The sequence below is a fragment of the Anabrus simplex genome, chromosome 1, assembly GCF_040414725.1.
Source record: "Anabrus simplex isolate iqAnaSimp1 chromosome 1, ASM4041472v1, whole genome shotgun sequence".
Lineage (NCBI taxonomy): Eukaryota > Metazoa > Arthropoda > Insecta > Orthoptera > Tettigoniidae > Anabrus > Anabrus simplex.
In genome coordinates, this window is record NC_090265.1 from 732,927,381 (window position 1) to 732,954,753 (window position 27,373).

Below are 27,373 nucleotides of genomic sequence, written 5' to 3' on the forward strand. Positions count from 1 at the left end.
TTCTTTAAATATTCTAACATAAGTAATATTTCTAAGGATGATATCCCGCCTTTGTATACTTGCCATTTCTCGCTCCCTTTCCTTCTAGGCTTTTAGGCAAAGATGAATGTATGTAATTCTTGTTATTATTCAATGTTTTCAAAGTTTTTATTTGCCTGGTTATCAAATACCAGTCTTTGGTTCTTGTGGTTTAAGAAATTTCTCTTAAATTTATATAAACTTGTTTCATGGTATTATCTATGTTAAATGGTGCTGTTTACTTTATAATAGACCATAGTCAAGTCGAACGTGTATCTCTTACGCTATATGCTATTTATGATATTCTAGTACTTGATTGTGTATCATTCTTAAATACTTATCCATCATAAGGAGCTCCGTGCAATATGTTTTACTATTCTTTCATATCTATTTTCTAATTCCAGGAGAGTCTGGATGTTCCAGCCTTTTCAGAAATTGGAATAAAACAGGATCTAGAAGACTTAGTTGTTCCAAAGAATGAGCTACAGTCCACAGTACCTCAGGTGAGCTCCATTGGGTGAAACCTCTTTCTCCCCCAGAGGATTGTGAGCAGGAAATGAGTAACAGATTATATTTATAGTATCTTAACTTAGACTACCTTTGGTGGTAGTAATTTCAAACATTTGCTTCCAGAATGAAATTGGAGCAACTACTTTTGAATGCCTCGAGAGTGACACAGCAATGTGTAAGGATGAAGAGCCGTGGTAAGTCCGATGGATGTAATGACAATCCATCCTATTAACCAGTGGCAAGGATGAAATTTTATTGATTATTCCAATTTGCAACGCAATCTTTTATACCTCCTACCAGCATTAGGATATATCAGATCTTAAAAGTTACTGCAGGGACCGATGACCTAGATGTTAGTCCCCTTTAAACAACAGGCATGATCATTATAATCAACCAGTAGAGTTATTAGTGCCAGGAGAACACTCGTTACACAATAGCATTTCAGCCTAATTTGATGGAAATTAACAATATTTTTAACCCTTGTGCAATATATCATTCTTGCTTGAATTCGTCAATTGCCCCAGGAGCTGGACAGGGTATTTCATGAAAAGTTATCGCTATTTACAGAGCTGATTGCTGAACAAATTTGATGGGGGAAAAAAAAAGTGTTATGAACTTCTATCATATTCTCAGTGTTTACTGAGTTGATTGAAAGTTGATTCTAAAGTACATTTTCCTTGAGTTCATTTCAATGAAAGAGTGAAATAAGATTTAGTCTACACACACACTGTATTGGCCTGAATATAAAACGACCTCACATATAAGACTACTCTAGACTTTGCGGCATAGTAGTGCGACATCATAAATGCAGTCCTAATTGCCGTATCATTTGTTTTCACCTCCCTATGTGTGCCTCAAATTCTGTTAGGCTACTCCTGGATGGATGCTTTTAAATGTAACTGTTTTTATAGAAATTGTACCGGGCGGTACACCTCCACACCGTTTATTTAAAAGTTGCGCCAGTTGAAACTCCTCTTCTGGAGGAAGTCTGAACTTTATCTACGGTCTTAATTTCCAAATTTCTCAGAAGATGTCACTACCTGGAAATTTTTGAGTTTGTGAACTGTGTCATTTTCGACGTACTTTTGTCTTGCTTGTATTAAGAAGTGTGAACTTTCTCTTCTAGAGGACACTACTGAAGATCAACAATAGTGCACCCTAGTGCAGAGTCAAAGAACTATTTTGTTGGAGAAAATTTAATTTCAGGAGTTTGTTCTTCGTTAAATTTCTTTCTGTCATTGTTTAAGTTGGCAATATTTACCCCTTTCTTCCCCTTGTTTTGAATGTATCCAATCACGAATTTTTTCAATTAATTTCTGACCAATCTGGTGTATCTTTCCCCACCTTGAATCTGTTGCGGGGTCCTACCCAATAAAATCTTTGTGGGAGGGTGTTTTCTTTCCCCTAACGCCTAGAACTTTCTGCGAGAGTATTTAAACTGCTGATTTTAGGGTCTCCGGGCCACTTCTGTTCCATCTTTCAGTGTATTAAGTACATAGCAGGAGGCGGGAAGCGCCTCTTTCCTCGGCAGCGGTCAACAATAAGGTAATGGCCGATTAATAAATTTTTTTTCTTTGCCAGCTCAGCAGTTTAACTTTCGGGGCAGGTTCTAAGCGTTCCCCTATGTAACCTTTTCCTAAAATGTAACTTCTCTTTTCTTCTATTCTCTTGTAAAGCGACATACTGGGATAGAGAGTGTTAACCCTCTCGAGCTCCCACTCACCTTGTTTGAGGTGAACTTATTTTTCGCAACCTATTCTTCAGTAATGTAAGTTAGTAGTTTCTTAAGTCACCTCTGTAGTATGGGATTAGCCCTTGCATCAGTGGCCTTAGAGCCAAAATAGGTCTTAAAGACAAAGTGTATTAGGAGTGCAAGTTCGCCTCCTCTCAAATTGTGATTTTAGAGGTCATGTATTAACTTTCTGGTCATTTAACAGACCTCAGTAGATTGGGTATTTTGCTCCTGTGTATATGTCCTTTGAGGACGGCTTAAAGGTGGAGTTCGGAGTGGCCTATGATAGGCTTGTATTTTAAGGGGAAGTTGCCCTTTTTGAAAATTGTGTTTCTGCCTCAAGGAGGCTTTTGGATGTAATTGGAAGCCGGTGTTTCTGGCATGTTTGGGGGTTTTCGGCCCCTTTGTTGTATGGTGTTCATTGTAAGGTTGGGCTCATGGCTCAAGAATTATGTTTCTGACTTTTTGAAGCCCCAAATGGGGTACCTATGTAAATGTAATTGTCAATCGTGTTTCGGCTACTAAGTACCTGTTCAATTTGTTGTTACCTAATTTTGAAAAGAAAATATAACCTTGTTAAATTTTAAAATTAATTTCACTTTAGTAGCTTGAGACCCCTTCACCACCCAGCACCTTCTTTCATGCATAACTACCACCAAAACACGGTAACAAGTGGTAGCAGAGCGTGGTTGAATGGGTCTCAATTTAGCCCCTTTTGACGGCTAAACTCTGTTTTGATCCGAACTCTAACCATTTTCTCAGTTGCTGGAAATTTTTTATTGAGGTTTTTCAAAAATTTTCTGTTATCATGCCCGGCCCTCGCGATGTTCTCCTCCTTAACTACTTGCGCAAAGAGGAGTTAATCTACGAATTAACTATTAGAAATGTGCAATCTGGAGGCACGGTTGCTATCGATACTAACAAGCTTAGAGACTCCCTTGATTTGCCCATTTCCATCCCCAATTTGGGAGAGAAAGAAATTGATGACTCTCTTTCCACGATCGTCGAGAACATTACTGGGCTAGCATCGGTCGTTAGTTTTTTTGATGAAAATGATCCGTCTCCTAATCAAATTAAGCGTGTGCAAGGCAGGCTATATCATTTTTCAAATAGAGTTAATGATCTGTTGTCTCTAAAGGTGAATGACGTTCAGAGGAAGGAAGCTAATACGCTCCTTGAAACTATTTCTGAATTGTCTAGTAAAGTCACTCAATTGTTATCTGGGGAAATTCCTCCCAAATCTGATCAACCCACCATAGTGAATGTAGGTAGCGAGGAAGAGTCTCCTAAGGGAGAAGTAAATAGGAAAACCCCCACTGCTCAAACTATCTCTGCCCCATTGGACAACGAGCCTGAACGCCGTGCATCGTTGAGTAACATCCGTTCTGAATTAACTTCTTTGCCCCTGAAACCTCTACCTACTATGTCACCCGGGTTTAGCAGCTTGCCTCATCCATTGGCAATGTTGCTAAGAGGTATCTCTAAGTTTTCTGTCAACACCACCAGTGAAGTTATTTCATTTTTAAGATTTTTAGTTGAATTTCAGGATCACGCCCTTGTGTTTTCTCTTTCCCCTTGTCAAATTTTACAAATAATTTATCCTTATGCTATTGGTGTTCTCTCAGATAAGATAGTAAGAGCTATTGCTGAACAGTCATCTATTGAAGATTTTCACGCACACTTGCTTGCAAATTTCATTCCTGCCCGCGCGAGGTCATCTCTGATTCAGAAATACTATTATCGGGTACAGCGCTTGGATGAAAACTTGGCTGATTTCATACAGGACATTAAGTTTTATACTAGGGTGTTTGCCCTTCATTTTCCTGAAGATCAGATTGTGCAGGCTATTGTAGAGGGAATTTCACCTCCCTATAGGTCATATTTGTGTTTCGCGGCGTGCCCGCAAACCTTCTCGGAACTTGAAGCGTTGGCCGTCTCGGCGGAAGGAGTTAGATACGCCGATTCTTTGCGTGTCGCGAAAGAACCCCCGCCTTCCTTTAGTAACACTCGGCCTCCACCTCGCCGACCAGTCAATCCCCGTAAATGTTATGCGTGCGGGGCGCCTGACCATCTGCGCAATAAGTGTCCTCTGATCAAGTCTAGTAGGGCAAATAATGAAGCTGGTTCATCACAAGGCTGTTTTAAATGTGGGGCTTTCTCACATATCGCCAAGAATTGTCCCAATTCGAATAGCACCCCCTCCTGCTCAACTTCTGGGGTAACTTCCAACAACAATCAAAAGTGACTAGTGGCTTCGGCTGAGTCAACTAATTCATCTTCCCGAGGCTCAGCCCCTGGTAAGCAGATCGAAAATTCTGGGAACGTTCAATCTGCTAATCTGTCCTTTGAATGCCCCAAAGAGTGTCTTAAGATTGCGGCGGATACCCCCGCACCTGTTCCTTTCCTTAAGATTGAGGTAAATAACGAACCTATAACAGCTCTATTAGATTCAGGCAGTGTTTGTTCCATTATTTCGGCTGAATGGTACTCGAAATTGAAGTCTGTTTGTAACCTACCTGTCTATGACTCTTCTCCTGTGAAATGTGTTTCTGCTAATACATCTCCATTAGAAATTCTAGGTTCCTTACTGGTCAAAATTCGTGTTTTTAAATTTACATGGAAAATTAAATTGTTTGTGGCCAAGCAATTGTCTTGCCCCATTATATTGGGAGCTGACTTTATTTCTCACACTGGTCTTGTGCTCGATCTCCAGTCTAGGTCGTGCACATTCAAATTTGCTTCTAGTTGTAAAATTCCACTATTAAAGTGTAATTCTGTGTCATGTTCTTCTATTTCGCCTACCCAGGATGAGATGTTGTTAGACCTTAGACATCTACCTGAGGAGCAGGCTGATAGTATTCGCAAACTGTGTCAGTCGTTTCCCGAGGTATTCTCTGATACTCTTGGCGTTACTGACCTGATCGAATACAAAATTGAGGTCACGGATTCGATTCCTGTCCGTTTTCCACCGTATAGGCTATCTCCACCTAAAATGAAGGCTCTGAAAGAAATCATCGATCAGATGTTGAAGGATGGTATTATTAGGCCCTCTAAGTCAGCGTATTCTTCGCCTATTTTTCTAGTCCCGAAACCCCAAGGGGGCTTCAGGCCTGTAATTGACTACAGGGCTCTCAATCGGAAGGTGGTGTTACAATCTGTGCCCCTTCCCGACCTTCATTCTTGCTTTTCATGGTTTCGTAAGGCCAAGTTCTTTACTATCTTGGACTTGAATCAGGCCTATAATCAAATTCCCCTTGCTGAAGAGTCTAAACACCTTACAGCGTTTGCCACGGACTGGAATTTATACGAATACAACCGCGTGCCTTTCGGGCTCCCCACGGGGGCAGCTGTGCTCACTAGGCTACTAGATAGGGTCTTCTCCGACATCAAATTCGAGTACTTATATCACTACTTGGATGATGTCGTCGTGTTTTCGGAGACCTTCGAAGAACATCTAGATCATCTGCGAGAAGTTCTGAATCGCCTTCGTAAGGCTGGGTTAACTGTCAAGTTGTCCAAGGTCGCTTTTGCTAAGCCCTCTATGTCATTCCTAGGGCATATTGTGTCACCTGATGGTGTAACAGTCGATCATTCTAGAACACAGGCCATCCGTGATTTTAAACCTCCCAAGGACATTAAAGGTATCGCCAGGTTCATTGGTATGGTGAATTTCTTCAGAAAGTTCATTCCTAACTTTGCTAATAGAGCGGCGCCATTGAACCTTCTTCGTAGGAAAGGCATCAAATTCGAGTGGGGACCTTCTCAACAAGCCGCTTTTGAAGATCTGAAATTAGCTCTCTGTAATGCCCCTATCCTTGCTATGCCTGATTTCTCAAAGAAATTCATCGTCCAAACGGACGCGTCGTCGTCGGCGGTAGCGGCAGTCCTTCTTCAAGAGACTGAACTAGGGAGGCGACCCATCGCCTATGCATCTAAGACTCTATCGGCTCAAGAAGCCAAGTATTCCATCTATGAGCTCGAAGGGTTGGCAGTCTTATTTGCCTTAGAAAAGTTCCGTCTCTATCTGGAACATGTCAAATTCGACCTGGAGACAGATAATCAAGCATTAAGCTGGGTCTTAGGTAGGCCGCGTCGTACTGGTCGTATAGCCCGTTGGGCCATCCGTATTTCTGCCTTCCAATTCAATGTCAGGCATATCCGAGGTACCGAAAATGTTGTCGCTGATGGACTCAGCCGTATGTTTTCAGGCGACGTTGAGAACCATGAACAGGTCGACAGCCCATCACCTCCCGAGTCCATGCTATCTGAGGTTAATGCCATCCTAACAGATGTTCCCATGCTGTTTAGGGATATCGAGAAATACCAACGTGAAGATCCGACGCTGGCTCCGATAATGGAAACCCTTTCTTCTGGGGAACCTGTTGTCCCTTATGTTCTGAGGAATGGAGTTCTATGTTGCCCTTCGAGGCATGATAAGATGATGAAAGTTGTTGTTCCAGCGGTTCTTGTACCTATGATCTTCAAGTATTATCATGAGACCCCATTAGGAGGGCATCTTGGTATCTTTAAAACTCGTGAAAAGATTCGTGATATGTTCATCTGGAAGGGTATGGACGGTGAAATCCGTGAATTAGTAAAGGCATGTAAATCCTGTTTGCTTAGTAAACCGACCATGTCCACTAAGGTAGGTCTTTTGTCTTCTCATCAAGCGTCGCGCCCCATGGAACGCCTGTATATTGATTATGTGGGACCCTTCCCCCAGTCAAAGGGGAATGCCAACAAGTTCATCCTTGTATGTGTAGATGGTTTTACTAGATTTTCCTGGTTATTTCCGACTAAGCTGGCTACCGCTCAGTCCACCATTTCTTGTCTTAATACTATCTTTGCTTCTTTTGGTCCTTGTCAATACATAGTTTCCGATAATGCTAAGGCTTTTACATCTAATTTATTTCGTAAATTCTGTTTTGACTTATCCATCTCTCATGTAACTACTTCTGCTTATTACCCTCAACCATCTCTGGCTGAACGGGTTAACCGTAATCTCAGGTCCGCACTCATTGCCTATCATCATGAAGATCCTTCCAGGTGGGACACGTCCCTGCATTGGATAGCTTTTGCTTTGAATTCAGCGGTTCATGAATCTCACAAGTTCACTCCAGCTTCTTTAATGTTCAAGTTTGTTCCCAACTCGCCGCTCTCTAACCTCTGGTCTCTGAATGACATTCTACCCGAGATAATAGATCCGGACAACATTAAAGATCTTTGGAAGAAGGCTAAAGCCAATCTTAAAGTGTCTCATGAAAAGGTTAGGAAAAGGTATGATCGTGGACGGAGACCCACCCCTTTGAAGGTAGGTGACCAGGTTATGGTCAAAAATTTTGTTCCCGCGGGCAAGCTTGCCCCCAGATTTCATGGGCCTTGTATCATTCTCGATTTTCTTACGCCGGTTACCTTATTGTTAAGTAATCCAGCCACCGAGAGGATATTTAGGGTTCACCTGTCCCAGGTGAAACCGGTGTAATTTTGTGTTAACTTGCTTCATATTATTTTGAAAGGATATGAAGGTTATATTTTTTTTGAGTTTCACTTTTATGGCATTCTGCCCCTTCTATAATATTTTGGTTTTAGATGTAAGCCTTTTGTAAAACCCGCCCCGATCCGTTAAACTGCCATCCTGTTCTTGCCACGGCCATTACCACGCTCCCGTCTCCTGCTCCACCTTACACTGTGGCTTAATAAGATTAAATGCCACGGATATCTACACGCCGCTGGCCCCTCAACCTCTCCATAATGCCTGTGCCTTCAAAAAGACGATGGTCCAACACAATTCTGCCGCCTAGCCTTAATGTTTCAGTGCCCCCGCAGCCGCGCAGCGCCGTGCAGCAACTGGGGAGGGGGATGGGCCCCCTCCTCTCCAGCGAGGACGACATGTGCACGGCAAGCCGGAGCTCTCCTCCCGGCCAAGGCTGATGTGCGGCGCACGACCTGCTACTGGCCCGCAGCCTGTATATGTTCACCGCGGGCGCGGCGTGTTTCAACACTCTGCTCCCCTCATAGTGCGGGCGAGCGGTATCTCAGGGTACTTAAGGGGTCCGAGCGGCCTCCTTTTGGACGCAAGCTGCAACGGCCGGTCCGGCCATCCAACTTCATCAACATCAACTACATGGACAGTTACTATAAGAGATAACTACATTTGGGAATTCAACCGCAATATCTGATGGACATTGCAAATTTTTCCTTCACTTTTAAGTAGTAAAAGCTTATCTTCAGAAATTCAACTTCTATAAACCTAAAGACTTCACTTCACCTCCAACAACAAAATTTTGGAACCGAATTAAGAAATTTCTCAAATACTTCTGCAAGTTATCTTAATATCAACATCAAAACTTGGAACTTATTTTCAAACTAAAGTTTATGTTCTTCTGTGTTACCCCGTGGAGGAACTTTTGGGGGGGGCGGTCTGTACCGGGCGGTACACCTCCACACCGTTTATTTAAAAGTTGCGCCAGTTGAAACTCCTCTTCTGGAGGAAGTCTGAACTTTATCTACGGTCTTAATTTCCAAATTTCTCAGAAGATGTCACTACCTGGAAATTTTTGAGTTTGTGAACTGTGTCATTTTCGACGTACTTTTGTCTTGCTTGTATTAAGAAGTGTGAACTTTCTCTTCTAGAGGACACTACTGAAGATCAACAATAGTGCACCCTAGTGCGGAGTCAAAGAACTATTTTGTTGGAGAAAATTTAATTTCAGGAGTTTGTTCTTTGTTAAATTTCTTTCTGTCATTGTTTAAGTTGGCAATATTTACCCCTTTCTTCCCCTTGTTTTGAATGTATCCAATCACGAATTTTTTCAATTAATTTCTGACCAATCTGGTGTATCTTTCCCCACCTTGAATCTGTTGCGGGGTCCTACCCAATAAAATCTTTGTGGGAGGGTGTTTTCTTTCCCCTAACGCCTAGAACTTTCTGCGAGAGTATTTAAACTGCTGATTTTAGGGTCTCCGGGCCACTTCTGTTCCATCTTTCAGTGTATTAAGTACATAGCAGGAGGCGGGAAGCGCCTCTTTCCTCGGCAGCGGTCAACAATAAGGTAATGGCCGATTAATAAATTTTTTTCTTTGCCAGCTCAGCAGTTTAACTTTCGGGGCAGGTTCTAAGCGTTCCCCTATGTAACCTTTTCCTAAAATGTAACTTCTCTTTTCTTCTATTCTCTTGTAAAGCGACATACTGGGATAGAGAGTGTTAACCCTCTCGAGCTCCCACTCACCTTGTTTGAGGTGAACTTATTTTTCGCAACCTATTCTTCAGTAATGTAAGTTAGTAGTTTCTTAAGTCACCTCTGTAGTATGGGATTAGCCCTTGCATCAGTGGCCTTAGAGCCAAAATAGGTCTTAAAGACAAAGTGTATTAGGAGTGCAAGTTCGCCTCCTCTCAAATTGTGATTTTAGAGGTCATGTATTAACTTTCTGGTCATTTAATAGACCTCAGTAGATTGGGTATTTTGCTCCTGTGTATATGTCCTTTGAGGACGGCTTAAAGGTGGAGTTCGGAGTGGCCTATGATAGGCTTGTATTTTAAGGGGAAGTTGCCCTTTTTGAAAACTGTGTTTCTGCCTCAAGGAGGCTTTTGGATGTAATTGGAAGCCGGTGTTTCTGGCATGTTTGGGGGTTTTCGGCCCCTTTGTTGTATGGTGTTCATTGTAAGGTTGGGCTCATGGCTCAAGAATTATGTTTCGGACTTTTTGAAGCCCCAAATGGGGTACCTATGTGAATGTAATTGTCAATCGTGTTTCGGCTACTAAGTACCTGTTCAATTTGTTGTTACCTAATTTTGAAAAGAAAATATAACCTTGTTAAATTTTAAAATTAATTTCACTTTAGTAGCTTGAGACCCCTTCACCACCCAGCACCTTCTTTCATGCATAACTACCACCAAAACACGGTAACAGAAATGATTGCAATGTTTTATTCCATTCAGACACGCTAGGCCATTTTATGTGTGCACTGCAATTGTCTATGTACTATATGATGTAGGTTCTACAACACACTGACTACTCTGTGTGTTTATAATTATGTTGCTGGTCCTCGGTACAGACGATTATGTATTTTTGGAAGAAATTAAGTATTTTGAAAAATCATGACTGAATTAAACATGACATCAAGAACAGTTCTTTCGTTACTGTTTGTTAGATGATGTCATAAACAAAAATGACAGAGAAAGTGCTGATTACATCCAATAATGTGTTACATAACATTCATGTAGCTACTAAGAGTTGTGTCTTTTACCAGATTGTGGGCTACGATCCATTTGTGAGCATTGCGACCTTGAGGACAGCTATGTACGTCGATATTGCACTATAACTTCTGTAGCATTTATTCATATCATATTTCACACTGCTATGTGCATATTTCATGTGTTATTTAATGGAAAAATGTTGACCTTAAAAATATCCATCTAGCCTTACTGGAACATTTAACTTGACGTATGTTTACTTTTTGACTAATTGGATAACTCAAATTTTGCCTTTCCGGTATAAATCCAGTAACAAGCCAATTCATTTCACTAAATTTACCTGTCCTTGTTCCTGTGAACGCTTGTGTTGATGTGCTGGCATTCCTAAACTTATTTTTCTCCCATGCCATATGTTATGCTATAAAATTCCAAACATTTTTTGCAGTCTGTAATGCCAAAATCAGAGGAATACAATCCAAAGAACATATCAGAACATTGGTAGGATTCTGGCAGCAGGCTTTTGAAATTTGCAGTTCACGTCAGATTCGTTATAACTAACACAGTCTTGAAGCCTGAACTTTGGCCGATGGTCGAATGATGACATCCTGATGAGTAAGGCTATGGCTACATAGATATTTTTAAGGTCAAGGTTTGTTAGATGATGTCATAAACAGAAATGGCAGAGTAAATGCTGATTACATCCAATAATGTGTTACATAACATTCATGTAGCTGCTAAGAGTTGCGTGCTTTACCAGATTGTGGGCTACGATCCGTTTGTGAGCATTGCGACCTTGAGGACAGCTATGTACGTCGATATTAGTGGACACCAAAACCTGTCAAGGTGCAACATGTGGAAGTGATCACCATCTTCTTAGAACAGAAATAAGGATTACACTTGATCATACAGCACATCACTAGTTTTTAAGGAAACATTAACGCAAAGGGCCTCCACATTAAACAACAATGTCAGGACTATGGAATGTTACTAAAAGCTGAATCGAGTCCTCTCTGAGTGAATCTCGAGTGCCAAGCACTAAAAGGCAACAGCTGATCTCTGATTCAACCCTCAAACTTGAGAGGAGATGTCTTAAAAAAAAATGCATGAATACTCAAGAGAAAAAAAGAGAAAATTCCTGATCTTTGAAAGTTTCAGTCATCTTGTGGAAGTGATAAGAATAATTTCCTCAGAAACATATGTTGGTTCTGAGATTGAAGATTGTGTAAACCAAAAACACAATTGGATGGAGTTATGCTTCCATAGACTAAGCGCCATTTGACAAAAATTGAGATTTTAACATTATCTTGTAGAGGAAAGCTTGAACTATTTATCATAAATTCCCCACTGCATTACAAGAGGGCATTAGTTGTCAGTGAACTGGAAACCTAAGCGGCACAGCAGGAATCAGTTAAATTGTAAATTGCATCAGTAGACTGTGCAATGTTCCAGTTTGCATCATTAGACCACGTGCCTCATTCCTCACGTTTTGCACGCGGATGACAGCGGTGGAGCCCGCGTTTTTGATAGTGCTAAGTTATTTATGTGGTGATACATTGAGTGGTTTATCAAGTGACGAAGTTCAGTGATGTATAAAATACTTCCAAAAGTAAGGAGAAGGACAATGCTACTTATGTAGCTTGCTAAAAAGGTTACGTCAGAGAATCATTCTCTAGAAAAACTTTCTAAGGTTAGTATCAAAATGAGATTGCTGTATGGTATCCAGTATAGTAGTCTGCAATGAAAGCATTATTTCTGTATCAATATATTTAAAGAAGCTGCAAAGGCTTCACTGTAAGTGTGTTATGACATGTTTTGCTAGATAATACGTGCCAAATCAATGAATTCCAGATCAGAATAATGAAAACAGGGCCATTTCTGTAGACATATCATTGTTTAGGTATCAGTAATATTGATAATCATCAGTATTAGAATTGTAATGAAACTCACAATATAATTTTAATTGTATTTCGATAATTTTGTTACTGTTCTAGAATTCAAATTATAACATAGTGCCTGCTATAATAAGCAAGATATTTCTGTGGTGAGACTACGTAATGTGAATGCAGGTGCTGAAGTGAGATTTAGAGGCCATCTCATATGGCTGTATATAGGAATCTAGAGCCACTTGAAGTAGACACTGACACTGTCACTGAACTTGTTGGAGGTGTGTATATAGACTGTACTTCAAAACCTTCGTGTGTAATTCGAATTTTGAAATTACGAGTATATTTATTCGGTACTAAACAAAGTGTCTGAACATAGGTTAGTGTTTTATTATCATCAATGCAGTTCCTTTTTTATCATTTAGGATTCCCAAGATGACCAAGTTGAAGTTGTGAACACAGGGATTGAAATTCCTAATACCAGTACGGAAGTCACTAAGAAGAACTACGCAAACACCGAGGACTGGTGCGGCAATGAAGCACAATATATGGGGTTTATACCCAAAGCAGCATTACTGACAATGCGAAAAATGGCAACCAAGGATGATCTAGTAAAGGTAGGAAGAGGAAATATCAATGCAGAACCACGATGTTCGTAAGAAAAGATGCAGACAGAATAAGTCCTACATGACCCAACATGGAGAGAGAAAAGAAGACATGACATTTAGAAACTTTCTTTGTAAATGCAGGTGCAGTGAAAAAGTCTCTAGATGTTCATGAACACAAATTCAAGAAATTTTATAGTGAGAACCCCATGATGCCCAAACTGTCCTCATAACTAGTATGGTGACTGAAGTGCCAATCAGGAGAAAGAAGAATAAATCTTCAGAAAGAAAGTCTTTTACCAGGGAATAAAAGATTGCCGGTATTCAGGTTTGGATATCTATGTTCTACAGACATTGAGGATTTTAAGCTGTAAGGTTGATAGAGCTTTAAAGAAACTGAAGAGCAACAACGGAGTTAGAGATCTTCGTGAAATTGGTGGTGGGAGCAATAAGATATCTGATGAGAGAATTCAAGGTGTTATTGAATATATTAACAAATATATATGGCACAAGTTGCATTATTGACAGAAAGAAATTGAAAAGGAGTTTTTCAGTAGTGATACACCCTGCTGTTGATGTATGACATGTACAAGGGGGAAAATGAAAATCCAGTTTCGTTTTCAATGTAGGCCAAAAAAACCTCTTTCTAACGAAATTCAATTTGCAAATGAAACTTACGAAGGCCACATGTAATTTATGTCATTCTGTTGATGCTGAAATTAAAGGTGTCAAGAATGATTATGATAAAGATATTCTGTCGGCTAAGAAGGCAAAACATTTAGCAGAAGCAGCACAGATTTTGAAGAGAAATGATTTACTGCTTGCTAAGGAAATTGAAGAACTGGAAACGGTTACTTTTGACATGGAGATAACATTACCTTTACCACAAATTTGAACGTCCAATACTAACGTCAACTATCGTTATACAACTGCAGAGTACATGAAGGAAGTGATGATAAAGTCACTGTTGTGGCCCAAGAAGTCGGCTCAAGCTTAATTCTTATAATGCCAGGTGGCCGATCTATCTGCCATGTGAGCTGCTGCTAAAAAAGCCGGGAGCCGATCTATCGGCCATGTTTTTCTTTTGCCTGTATCTTCATTCCATGCTGCACGATGGCAGCAGAAGTAATACCAACAGAAAGATGGAAGTTTTTATTCTCTGGAAATATCGGTAATGTGCGATATCGATATCAGTGATGTTTTATAAAAGCTTTCTTTTGATACATCCGCCTAATGCCGGCTTTAGTTATTGTGAACTTCAAGGACCAATACATGTGCCCCCTCAAAATTCTCGACCAGTGGCTTATTTCTACACTTTTTTTTACCATCCCCCTTATGGAATCATTTGTAGCTGAAACTAATAGAAATCCAAATAATTTTCTCCAGACCCATACCAACCTGTCACCTTCTTGTAGAGCTAAAGATTGGAAAAATGTCACTCTCAGTGAAATGAAAGGATTTATCGTCTGCCTGCTAAACATGGCTCTAATCTGATGACCCACGATTGCATCATACTGGTATACTACCCTGTCACAGTTACTGCCATGGTTTCATGATATGTTCCCCAGAAATCGTTTCCAAATGATCCTCAGATTTTTTCATCTAGTTGACAATAAAGATCCTACTCTTAGACAACCCGGCTGTGATCCATGTTCCAAAATTCATCCCCTGATAGATAATGCTAATAATGTATTTAGACTACATTATATTTCCCATCAGCAACTCAGTGTGGATGAGAGTTTAGTAGGCACAAAAACTCGCACCCAATTTATGCAGTATTTACCAAATAAACACCACCATCACTGGGACATAAAATTTTGGATGTTATGCAATTCAGTTACTAATTATTTTTTGGCATTTTTTATATATCTCGGTGCATAAGCACACTCCCAGTGACAAGGTAGATGCTCAGAAGCATGAGCTAGCTCATACAGTTGTTATGAAATTATTTAAAATGGGAAATTATCTATACAAAGGCTACCATGTTTTTATGGATAATTATTTTATGTCCATACCCTTGGTATAAGGAGAGCTTTTTACCATGCCAGAGTGCGAGGAAATCCAAGTGAAATCAAGGATAAACTATCATTTTACAGAGAAAAAAGATTACAGGTCAAAAAAATAGTTGACATTGAGAAATGGAAATGCAAAGAAGATCTTGCCAATAGAATAGGGCAAGAGAAACACAAGAAGCTCCTGTATAGCATTGTTAAAAACAAAAGAAATGATAATAGTACTATCAACACAGCAGAGCTTCTAAGCGGAGAGGTAACTAGAAATGAAAATGAAATATTACAGGAGTTCGGTAGATATTTCAATCGCCGGGCTGAGTGTCTCAGACGGTTGAGGCGCTGGCCTTCTGACCCTAACTTTGCAGGTTTGATCCTGGCTCAGTCCAGTGGTATTTGAAGGTGCTCAAATACGGCAGCCTCATGTCGGACTAAATTCCGGCACCTCTGCGTCTCCGAAGACCGTAAAAGTAGTTAGTGGGATGTAAGGCAAATAACATTAATTAATTAATGATATTTCTATCACTTACTGAACTGTAATACAACTGATGACACACAAGATGACTCTCTAAACCCTATAAATTTTAATGTAGAAAGTTTGGCCTGGCTGGAAATGGAGACAGCAATATGTAAAATGAAAAACAACAAGTCTGCAGGATTGGATGAGTTCAGTGTGGACATGATCAAAGCACTTCGAGAACCTGGAATACAATGTTTGTACAGAATACTAAATAAAATTTGAGAAGAAAATGAAATTCCCGGTGACTGGAGGCAAGGAGTGATATTCTACTGTTTAAAAAAGGTGACCGAAAGAAGTGTAATAATTATAGATACATAAATCTTCTATCTCATGGGTTAAAATATATGAGACCATCCTGGAGAGAAAAATCAGAAAATTTGTTGAACCTGAACTTGAGGAAGAACAGCATGGATTTAGAGCGATCACATCAATGCTAGACCTCATTTTTTCGACAAGAATGCTTTTTGAAAAATACTGGGATAAGAATAGAATGGTTATAGTTGTATTCTTGGATATTGAGAAGGCATATGATCATATACCATGTAAGCACATATGGGAGTGTCTGAGACGTAAAGAAGTACTAGATGAGGTTATAGCTCGATTAAAACAACTATATTGAGAGACAAAGAGCTGTGTGCAAATTCAAGGAGGCAGGTCAAACTGTTTTGAAACCAAGAGCAGAGTTCAACAAGGAAGTTGTCTGTCACCACTTATCTTCACTACTATAATGGATGAGGTTACAAAAGCAGTGAAAATGAAGGATCAGACAACAAATGCACTTGTATTTGCTCATGATGTTATGCTATGAGGTGAGACAGAAGCAGAAGTTCAAGCTAAACTAGATCTCTGGCAAGAAAAATTTGAAAGAATTGCAATGATCATCAGCCGAACTAAAACTGTCGGTTTAGTAATGAGTCGAAATCCTGAAGCAGTCCACCTGCAAGTGCAAAATAAAGTAGACTATCAATAAGTTCAAATACTTGGAGGGCTTCGTTTCTTCTGACAATACCATAAATTAAGAAATAGGCAACAGAATACAAGCTGCATCAAAATTCTACCACTCCGTTCGTCAATTACTCTGGGATGACTCATTTCCCCAAGCTTGCAAGCTCACGCTGTACAAAACATATCTTGTACCAGTTCTGACATACGAACTGGAAGCAGCAACATTGACTAGACCTGCACAAAGTCACCTACAGACCACTGAAATGAAGTTCCTTCAGTCATGTTTCCAAAAGACAAGGAGAAAATAAGGAATGGAAGTATTTGGCAACAACTTGGATTGGACAGGAATGTTGTTGGTAAGAGGCCTAGAGAGAGGCCTTGTGTTAGTTGGGAAAAGCAAATTTTCAAAGAGCTTGCCAAATGTGATGTAAATTGGCAGCAAAAGGTAGAACATCAGCTGTGGATGGACAGGACAAACTGGAAGAGGCTAGTAAACGCCCACACCTGGCTTGCTGGAGCCGAAAATCGATGATGATGATGATGATGATGATGACCCTTGGCAAAGTAGCTATACAAACTACATACTTTTGTAACAGAAACCATTCGTCGCAGTAGAAAATTTCTACCACAGGCCTTCTCAAGCAAGTTCCAGGTAGGGGAAAGAAAGTACTTTCGGCAAGGCCCAGTTCTTGCAGCTGCTTTTAGAGAGAAAAAAATCACAGTGTTTTCCTGTTTTACTAGCATCAACACACAGTAAAGTATAACAGTGTCCATCATGGTGATGTCTGTGATGTAACCAAACAATAACCACATGGGGTAATAGATACATCAGACAGATGCTATATGCCTGGTTGGGTGAGAGGCACAAAATCAAGTACTGGAGGAAAGTATGCTTCAACATATTTTCAAGAATGGTTCTGAATTCTTACATAATTTATAAAGGAAATGTCCCTTTCCCATTTTCATTTTACCATAAACATTATTAATTCATTAGGTGATGAGTGGCTGCAACACAAAAAAAAAAAAAAAAAAGAACTTGAGTGGTACACCATCTTCAGGAGATGAAGGAAATGGTGAGAGATGTCTGAGCAGAAGGAAAAGGACTGCTGTATTTGCAGCACCAGAAGCAAAACTGGGGTTGGGAAGAAGAGGAGAACAAGAACAGTGTGCGTGAAATGTGAAAGAGGAGTTCATGGGGGAGTGCTTTTCTGACCATAAGTGTTCAAAGTAAAAAGAGGTCATAGTGTATTTAACCTGCGTGGGCATAATTATGTAAAAATTTGTCATTCTAAGAAACTACTATCAAGAAAAAACTTTTCTTGTTCAAATGAAGTGAATATTCTCACAAAGGCATGATAAAAATACACTATATAAATATTTGAAATTTAATTTTTTTAAATAATATTAAAAATTCAAACATTTTTAAATCAAGAAAATTAAGCTCTATTGCAATTATAATGACACTCATGTTTTCCCTATTCACTTGTCTGCTGTAGAAAAAAAGAATGGATTTACCTCCAAAAATATAAGTAGGAGAATATTTCTCCTTAGCGTGTGCATTTTTCTTTAAAATTGTCTTGGCATTCTTAGCACAACCATTACATTACAGCCTGGAATCAAAAGAATTAATGAAACACCTACTGGAAGATGCATCCACCATTTCCGAGCTAATATTATGGTCAGATTCTTGCGATGGTCAGAACCGTAATGTTAAAATGGTTTTGATGGTGAATGGGGTATTGGATCAACACCCTACTCTTCAGAAGATTTTTAGTAGGCCTAATGGGTCACAGTTTCCTTCCCAATGACAGTGACTTTGCAGATATTCAGCTTGCCCTCAAATTTCATCAGCATTTATACACTGCAGAGGACTACGTAAATGTAATGAGAATCTGCAGGCGGAAAAACCCCATTTTTGTTCATCAGATAAAAAAACACGTCGTTCTTCAGTTCAGTAGAACTTGAAAAATGATTGTGAATCGGAAAACTGATATCCATGGTTGCAAGATAAACTGGCTGAAACTAAGAGAAATCCAGCTCTTGAAATCACAGCCGTTCGCTGTGCACTTCAAAACCAAATTTGATGGTGAATCTCAGGAAGTAAATCTAAATAAGTCATGACTGGGACGACTACAGGAAACTATGAGTTCCCTTTCATCAGGCATTAATACCTTTGTGGCCAAATGGAAAACCTATCTCTGAAGCCAAACTTGGAGACCTTCATTCGCTCATGCACCTAATACCTGCAGATGCCAAACAATTTTACCAGAAACTTCAAAGAAATTCTGACATCGTGGATGACATAGATGGATTCAATGGAGATCCTGATTTCAAGATTGAATGAACTGGGGGTATCTTATCACCTGTCCAGTGTTTTGTGTGAATTTATGGGAGCAAATATTTCTAAAATCACACTTTCTGTTCCTGTTATATTTGATTGAGGTAAGTAATTAAAATGCAATACTTTCTTTCAGAATCACTTTATTTTTCTTAGAATAAGGTAATCATAACCACATACACTGACCGACCTTCATAACCTTTACTTAGTTTAAAGAACTGCCTTTCCGATTATGATGATGCTTGTTTAAAGGGGTCTAACACCTAGGTCATCGGCCTGCTTCCTTCCCATTCCTAGGCCTTTCCTGTCCCATCGTTGCTGTGTCGGTGCGACGTAAAGCAACTAGCTAGTAGGTCATCGTCCTCTAACAGTATGAGAGACTGCCATTCTACTTGGCAAATAATGTGTGTCTAAAGCAGAACAAAACTTACCCATAGGCTTGAAAATATCATGTTAGTACTGTACTCTCAGAACATAATAGGCCTATCTTGAAGGAAAATCCATAAAAAAATATGCATTGCATGGACTCTACTGGCTCAGTTCTTACCATTTGTAATTAACTCAGACAAGTTGAAATTCCTCAGATTACTAAGTGGTTATAGCAATGAATTTAGGGAATAGCTTTCATTCTAGAGTTTCTCCAACTAAAACTTGAATAATGTGCTGGAGTTGTGGCGTGGTTTGCGATGGTTCAAGCACTTAGCATGCCTTTCCAGACAGTAGGAAATCCAGGTTTAAATCACGGCTGATGACACGTTACATTTTTTGAAGTATTACTCAGTAGATATTCAACGGTAAGGGATTATTGGTGTAGCATTGTGATGCATTGTTCGCATATGAGAAATACCTTAACTTGCATCAGTAGAATAAGGGCCACTTTTTCAAGAAAATCTACGTACTGTAAGGATAAAAAAGTTGAAATTTGGTGAGAAGGTATAATCTATTATCCTACAACACCAGGAATACCATGTTTAGCAAAATTATGTTTGCTCGAATTTATACATAAACCTAAAGTCAAACACAATCATCTCGAAACCAACTTTTGGTGCTTGGTCTAATGATGCATAACAGCATCCAATTGAGAATATTCTCTCGAGAATTCAATTCACATTCCTGGATTGTACAGAAGCCCCGAGGTTCCTGTGAATAAAGAGATATGCATATTGCACACTCAGGACCTGTACAGTGAAAATACAATGCACAAGATCAATCATCATCATCATTATTATTTTAGAGTTCAAATTTCCCTGGTACTGTTGGCGATATATTTTGTTGTTAATGACGTCCTCCAGGTTCCTTCCCCGATCTCCAATGTCCAACTTTACGATGTCCATCCAGTGGGTTCTTGGTCTTCCCACCATCCGTTTTCTTGCCACAAGTCTCTCCAAGTGAACATTAGCTGTCCTCATTACGTGCCCGAACCACCTCAATCTGGACATGCTGGTCAGATCTGAAAGTGATGTCTCAATCCCAGTTTTCTTTCTAACCATGTCATTCCTTAGCTTGTCCAGTTTTTTTTTTTTTTAATTGTAAACCTAAGGAACTTCATTTCCGATGCCTGCAACCTTGATGGATCTTTCTTAGTGAGGGTTCAGGTTTCAATACCATAGGTTAAGATTGGTACCGAGTACTAATCACCGGCTTTGATTTTGTTGGTACTTTGGAATCCGAGGAGCGTTCATACTTGCTGGTAAAATTGAGAGCTCTTCTGCACTCTATTTGCCACCTCCTTTATGGCTAGTGTATCTTGAGATATTACAGTGCCGAAGTATGTAAAGCTTTCTGCACTTTCCAGTGGATAGTTTCCTAACATGATCATCATAATTTGCCATTGTAGAATTCTCCCATTGTTTGTTTGATGCAGTAGCTTGAATTGCAGCATTGTCATCCATTATGAATGCAGCCTTGTAATTTCGCATCAAAAACTGAATTTCCTTTGCTTGTTGATAATATTATTACACATTTACCCTAACTAACTGGGCATATGATAGTGTTCCTGGTGAGGTGTGGGGAAACCAGGTCAAAAAGAGACTAGGTTTACACACTGTGGAAATGGTGCAAGCAGTGTACAAAAACTGTGTCAGCAGCGTACAGATTTCATTTGGTATACCTACCAACTTTCCCGATTTAGACACTAGTCTCCCAATTTGCGACAGTTTTCCCACCTCCCGATTATGCCATTATTTCTCCCAAATTTAGCTTAAGTTAGGTGAACTTCAAACATTTGTTTTAAAATCCCGCCATTTCAGTTTTATACGCCAGTGGCCGGAAGTTCTTCGCTCATTGGCTGCTTTCAAATTAAATATTGACGTTTATTACTACGAAAAATGCGAGCGAATATGCGATGTTTATTGAAACTTGTATGTCACAATGCATATTATATGGATTGTCTATCTCTCGTTCTCACGTGCTATGTTCATGTTCGTTCACATCAGTCTCGTCAGTTAGGGACAAGTCTCTAAATTTAGACTATTGGTTTAGAAGTTTAGTGACAGAATTTGAAAGATAGTGACTAGCAACTTTTCTAGAAATTTTAGGATCCATTCGCAGACAATTCTGGTGAATTTTAATTTATTACTTGATGTACAGCATAGCGCTTTGCATAATCGTGCGGATGCATGGTGCAATATATTAATCTATGCATTTGCTAAGTAATGGCATGACTGATTCACTTATCAGAGACTGATCACCTCACTCACTTACTTCTTGTGAGGGAATAGAGATGTGTAATTTTTAGCCTTGTAACCTCGTATAGCAACAGTCAGGTTTTTGAAACAATAAGTGTTATAATATATACCATAGTACCCCTATATTGTTTGTAGTTGTGCCAGTGTTCTTAATTATTATTAAATTTAAGCCGTCATATGTAGCCTACAAAGCTAAGGAATCGGACCAAGTGAGATGGTGCCATGCGGTTAGGAGGCATGCTACTGTCAGCATGCATTCGGGAGATAGTGGGTTCGAACCCCATTGGCAGTTGCCCCGAAGATGGTTTTCCATTGTTGATGGTAAAATGAAGGCTACAGGGCAACTGCTTTCAACAAACATTTGACAGAGGGTTTTTCACAGACAGGGAAAATCTGCCACTGCCACAGCAAGATGGAAGGAAGGTAGGCCTACCATACCATACATGTTCTTGTAAATTTTCTGGTGTTTTATATTTAGGTCTCACTGAATACAAATACATGAAAATGAAAATCCACAGCCTGTTTCCAGTCATTCGACTGGGTCAGAAATGGAATGAAGGAATATGAATACATATGAGCGTAAAATATTTGTGGATTTAGATTCCACTCAGTTTCCTTGGAAATATATGTTAATTTTGCAACCTTACCAAGAAGTACACAAAACAATACAAATGCACGAACAACAAAATGAAAACAAACACAATACTTACCGTAAGGGCAGTAGCACAAAACACGAAGCGTGGAGGGCAAAAACATGAAGGAGAAAGGCCAGGGTCTTACATAAACGTTGACAGGTTGCCAGGTCAATATTACTAACTACTAAATAACCGACAAGAGTAAATAAGGAATATTTACTTAATAAATTAAATATGAAATTTTGAAATAGTATAAGAACAGTTAAATATATATTATTTTCTTAAAAAAACCAAAATGTAATTAAAACTAAAGGGAGAAACAGTATTTTATAATGAAATTTAAATTAAGATGAAATGAAGCTGACATTAACATAGGCTTCCTCAAACAATCAAAGTTGGAAAACTCATAACTAATACCATTAAATAAATTGTCAATTACGTTACCTTAATGTACAGAAAGATTAAAATATTTTATAAAAGGAAAAATTGGTTGCAACCAGAATTTTTTAAGTGATAAATACTAGGTAATTACTACATGGAAATTCATTTTTTTAAAAAATAAAATAGTCAGAGGATAATCAGTGTGCGGGTCAGCGATTACTAATACTGTTTAAAATTGAAATTTGCTACACTACCAACGAATAATAAGTCAGACGCAAAAGCACACACAAGAACACACGTACAATAAATCAGTGGCTCCAACCGCGAATAAAATTTACATAAATAAACCAAACCAGATTAAATTATAATAAAACAAAGGTGGAAAACTATCCCAACTAAATGAAAAATATCAAGGGAAAAATACTATAAACGTTCCCACATAATAACAGAACACGTAAGCTCATCACGGGAGCGATCAATTACCGACGCCAAGCCATCATCCCATAATAATCATCAAAGCCCCCAGAAAAAGGAAATTAATAACGTGTCCACCAGATAAGATAAGAAGGGGATAACACATTATGTAATAATAACAAAGGCAAGGAACCCCCAAACAATGAGAAGAATGTGACAAGAAAACGTTAAGAAAATGGCATAAATTAAGTTAAATATCGACCAGTAAATTTCAATTTTTCACAGACTTGACATTATTAAAAATAATAATAATTACTATTATTTATGCAAGAGGTGATAGTTAGAAATTACATTTTCTTTTGTTAAACAGTTCGCCTACAGCTTACGTAATTTAGAATAAAGGGGGCTTTGGATTAAGCTAGGATACGTACATGAGGTGTCATTAATTAAAGACTGAACAATGCAAATAACGATCACATCCAAATAATTAGCCGGCAAAGGCAACAGCAATGGTTAGAAGGAAAAGACAAACGACTAAGGAAAATTAGGGAGGAAAATCAACACCAAAATAAAATAACAGAATAATAATCGCAACGATAATAATAATAATAATAATAATAATAATAATAATAATAACCATCTCAAAGAATGAGTAGGCAAACAAGATACGAACCACAACACAGTAAGATTAAACAACTCACACAAAATACAACCTCATAGACGCATAACTAGCGATTCCAAATTCTCACATAATTTAGTTACATACGGTACTTTCATGAATTTAGTCCATAACCGATACAATGAATTTTGCTTCCAGACGTTTACAGTTTTTAATTAACGAAACGATGTTTCCACGGATGTGCTCCTTAGCTGTACGAGATCACTTGTATAATATAGACTTTCCAACACTTACTTGAGTAGAGTTATCCAATACTAAGACTTATAACATTTTTAGAACTGACCATATCGGTAAGGGTTAACACACACAGGGTTTTCTTCTTACACCAATGAAAAAATTAAGGTTGGAGCACACTGTGAAGCATGTAAAAAGTAAAGGACATAGTCCTAACGTCCTCTGAGTTATCCCCCAGAGTCAGGCTCCATTAGTACGGTTCTCCCATTACGCAAAGATATCTCTTTAAGAGCTCTCCTTAACGCAGCCATGTTGAATGCTCCAACACAACAGACAGACTGCGCGCTCTCTCACACCGAGTATGCGGAAGTCAGCCGCTCTCAGCATTCAAAGCTCGCACTATGCCGGGCCTCGGCAATCAAACGATAATCGAGTGAATCAGATTAATCCAGCAAATACGTAACAATAGGATATAGTTTTGAATTAAATGTGCATGGAAAATTCCACGACTAGACGACAGTTCCAAACAGTAAGCGATAATGTTAGATAACGTCTCGATTCACAAGTAGACATGCCAAATAAATAAATACTCGTAGATGTTTTCATGTTGTAATTCCATTATGCCAAATAAATATTAGTTGCCATATTCACGTCACAAATTTAAATGTGGATTTGACGACATGATGCATGGACTTGCTAGGATAAAGTATGTATTGCCCAAGACATGTAGAATAAACTAATTGTATCTCCTGATTTTCAAATCAAAATCTCTTGATTTTTTGTTTTGTGAAGTTGGTAGGTATGCGTTTAGTTTAGAGATGAAATTGGACTAAGACAGTGGAGCATGCTGTCACCTCCTTTATTTCTAATGATTATGGACAAAATTGTAAAGGAGTCAAAGGAAGCATATGGGAACAGGGAGATGAAGTTATTACTATTTGCAGTTGATACTGTGGTCCCACAAACAAACAGCAAAGAAGTACAAGAACAACTAGATGAACTGAATGAGAACATTTTTAAAATATGGTATGAAAATCAGCATTGAGAAAAGCATGACTATATTGCTATCAAGAGGAGAAAGACAAGGGAAGAACATTGTGAAAATTGGTGGTCAAAGCGTTGAAATTGTGGACAGTTTCAAATGTCTAGGGAGTGAAATAATGCAGAATACAAGGCTGGAGATAGAGATATTAAGAGGTTGCATTCTACCAGAGTTAAAGAAACCTTGTCTGGAAGTGTAAAGAGATAATGTACAAAATGTATTATGCACCGATAGAGACATCTGGCTGAGATCTGGACAGTGACAAGTAGGCAGGAGAGAAGAATTCAAGGCAGCAAAATGAAATAACTAAGAGTATGATAGAAAAGACAGACTGAGAAAAAAGGATGTAAGGGAGGAGGTCAGAATGGAAAACTTAAATGAGGGAATTGATAGGATTAAACTAAGATGGTTTGGACAAATAAAGAGGATGGAGGAGGAAAGAATACCAAAACAGATGATGCAGATCAAGTTCAAGAGAAAGAGAGGGAGGCCAAGAAAAAGGTGGATCAATTCAGTGAAGAGGACTGCAAGAAGAAGAAAAACCTGGACTGGGACAAAATAATGGAAGAGAAATTATGGAAGGAGAGAAGAAGTTGGAGAATTGCCATAGATGCCCTGACCTAGCGGGCACTGGATAAGGGGAAAGGAGGATGATGATACCCTTACTTATACCACCTGCAACTCTCTAACTGTTCAAAAACCTTTTGCATACAAGTCTGTTTCTTTTAGCATAATTCTGTATTTGCTTATATGATAGTTTTGGATCATTGAACAGTCTATAAGTTTAAAAATATTTGTATGGATTTGTTGTAAGATTATTATGATTTGTATGATATTGGGCTGAAAATGAGTTATGGAAATTTTTTGGGTATAATAAACCCAGTAATATAAGACACAATCTGTCATCCATTTTTTGTAAACTGTTTCATTAATCACCAGGGGTAACTGGTTCGTATCTCTTATGTCTTGCCACGTAGCGCACTGAATTCACTACAGAAGGTTAACGTTGTAGAGTGTTAATATTAACATTTGAAAGTCAAATGGATGATACACCCAGAAATTATTAGAATCTCTTCTAGCAAACAGATTACAGTAATGAGTACATAACTAAGGATCACACAGTATAAGCTGTCTACATGCGCTGTGAGTTAACAAGCAATACAGCAGTATGCATTGCGTGACCCAACATATGTAGGGCAGGGAGTGGACAAGCGGGGCATCACGAAGGGGATATTTAAAGCGTCAGTTCCTGTAAGTTTTCGTGTTTGTGTCTTGTGAAGCACACTACAAAAATGAAATAAAAATATTCAGTTAATGTTCACAGTATACATAAACAATTAACAGGAATCAATTATCACTAAGCATGTCTCCTCAATGGCATGAGGACTCTAAAGTCAAACTGGAAAGTCTCAGCCTGTTACTTCAGGAAATCTAAATAAAACATAGAAGATGTTTGGCAAGTAGTGGTTAACACTGATCAAAACACAATAATAATAATGTATGTATCTACTTTGGACCTAGTTTTATTAGCCTATATCCTTGGACACTTTGTTCTAAACTTAGCCTGTAATATCTGTCAATACCTGCTTGCATTGTTTACTGTTATTAGATAAGTTATGCTACATAGGTATGCTTCATTAATTATTTAGTACTGTGGCACAATTTGACATGCATGAAATATACTGTTTACTGATATGCTTCGTAAAACAAATGCACTGTGCTGACCCAAAACCGGATGGAGTTTTACTACGAAGATTTCAGTTTTATGTACCAGTAACCCACAAGTGTGAGAAAAGCAGTGGAAGAAGGAGAAGAAGAAGAAGAAGAAGAAGAAAGATTTCAATTTTGTATGCCAGTCAATTCAGGATACGATAGCTCATGATAATCACAATAAAGATACTACATTATCAGCGCATGATGATCAGATGCTGGTCTATGATACACCACTGTTACTAGCAAGGTTTACATGTGAGCGAGTGCAGCACACTGCTCAAGGTTATCAAGTAAGACAGTTTGACCGGCTACATGCTGTATAGGCTGACACAGAAGATGCTCATGATTTTACTTACATTCCTTTGTCAGATATCAATTTTTGTTTCAGAACATTACAATTTCCATAACTTATTTTTAGACACTCTGTATATTGCACAATGTAATGAAAGTTAATAGAGGTTCTGATTATTTTTTTAGATTTCTTTTCTACAGTCATTGTTCTGTTATCTATAATTGCTGTGGTTTTCTTGTAGTTATGCAAAATCATAGTAACCCATTATGAATGATTCCGTTTCCAGGGATGATATTCCAGCAGGAATTTTGTCATCAGCTATGGAAAAAGAACAGCTCACTGCAACAACTCATGTCAGTAATATGGATTTATTGATTTCTCCATCTCAAGGGAAGATGTTTGAATGTAAACTTTGCTGGAAAGTGTTTCCACAAGAGGTTGATTTAAGACTTCATATCTGTGACAGTACAGATAAGCGATTTCACTGCCGTATTTGTGCTAAAAGTTTCTCGACTGCACATTATCTTAAAGTTCATCAGGATAGGCACACAAATTTTTTTAGGTATACCTGTAACGTTTGTGGTAATTCATTTACAGAGTCT

At 38.7% G+C, this 27,373-nt stretch overlaps 1 long non-coding RNA gene across 1 annotated transcript; it reads left to right on the forward strand.

Moving 5' to 3' along the window:
* The first annotated feature begins 421 nt into the window (after positions 1 to 421).
* On the forward strand, positions 422 to 27,173 carry LOC136856853 (uncharacterized). The gene is made up of 3 exons (XR_011018173.1): positions 422 to 521; positions 652 to 722; positions 27,058 to 27,173. It is a non-coding gene; the product is annotated as an uncharacterized lncRNA (long non-coding RNA).
* The last annotated feature ends 200 nt before the right edge of the window (positions 27,174 to 27,373 follow it).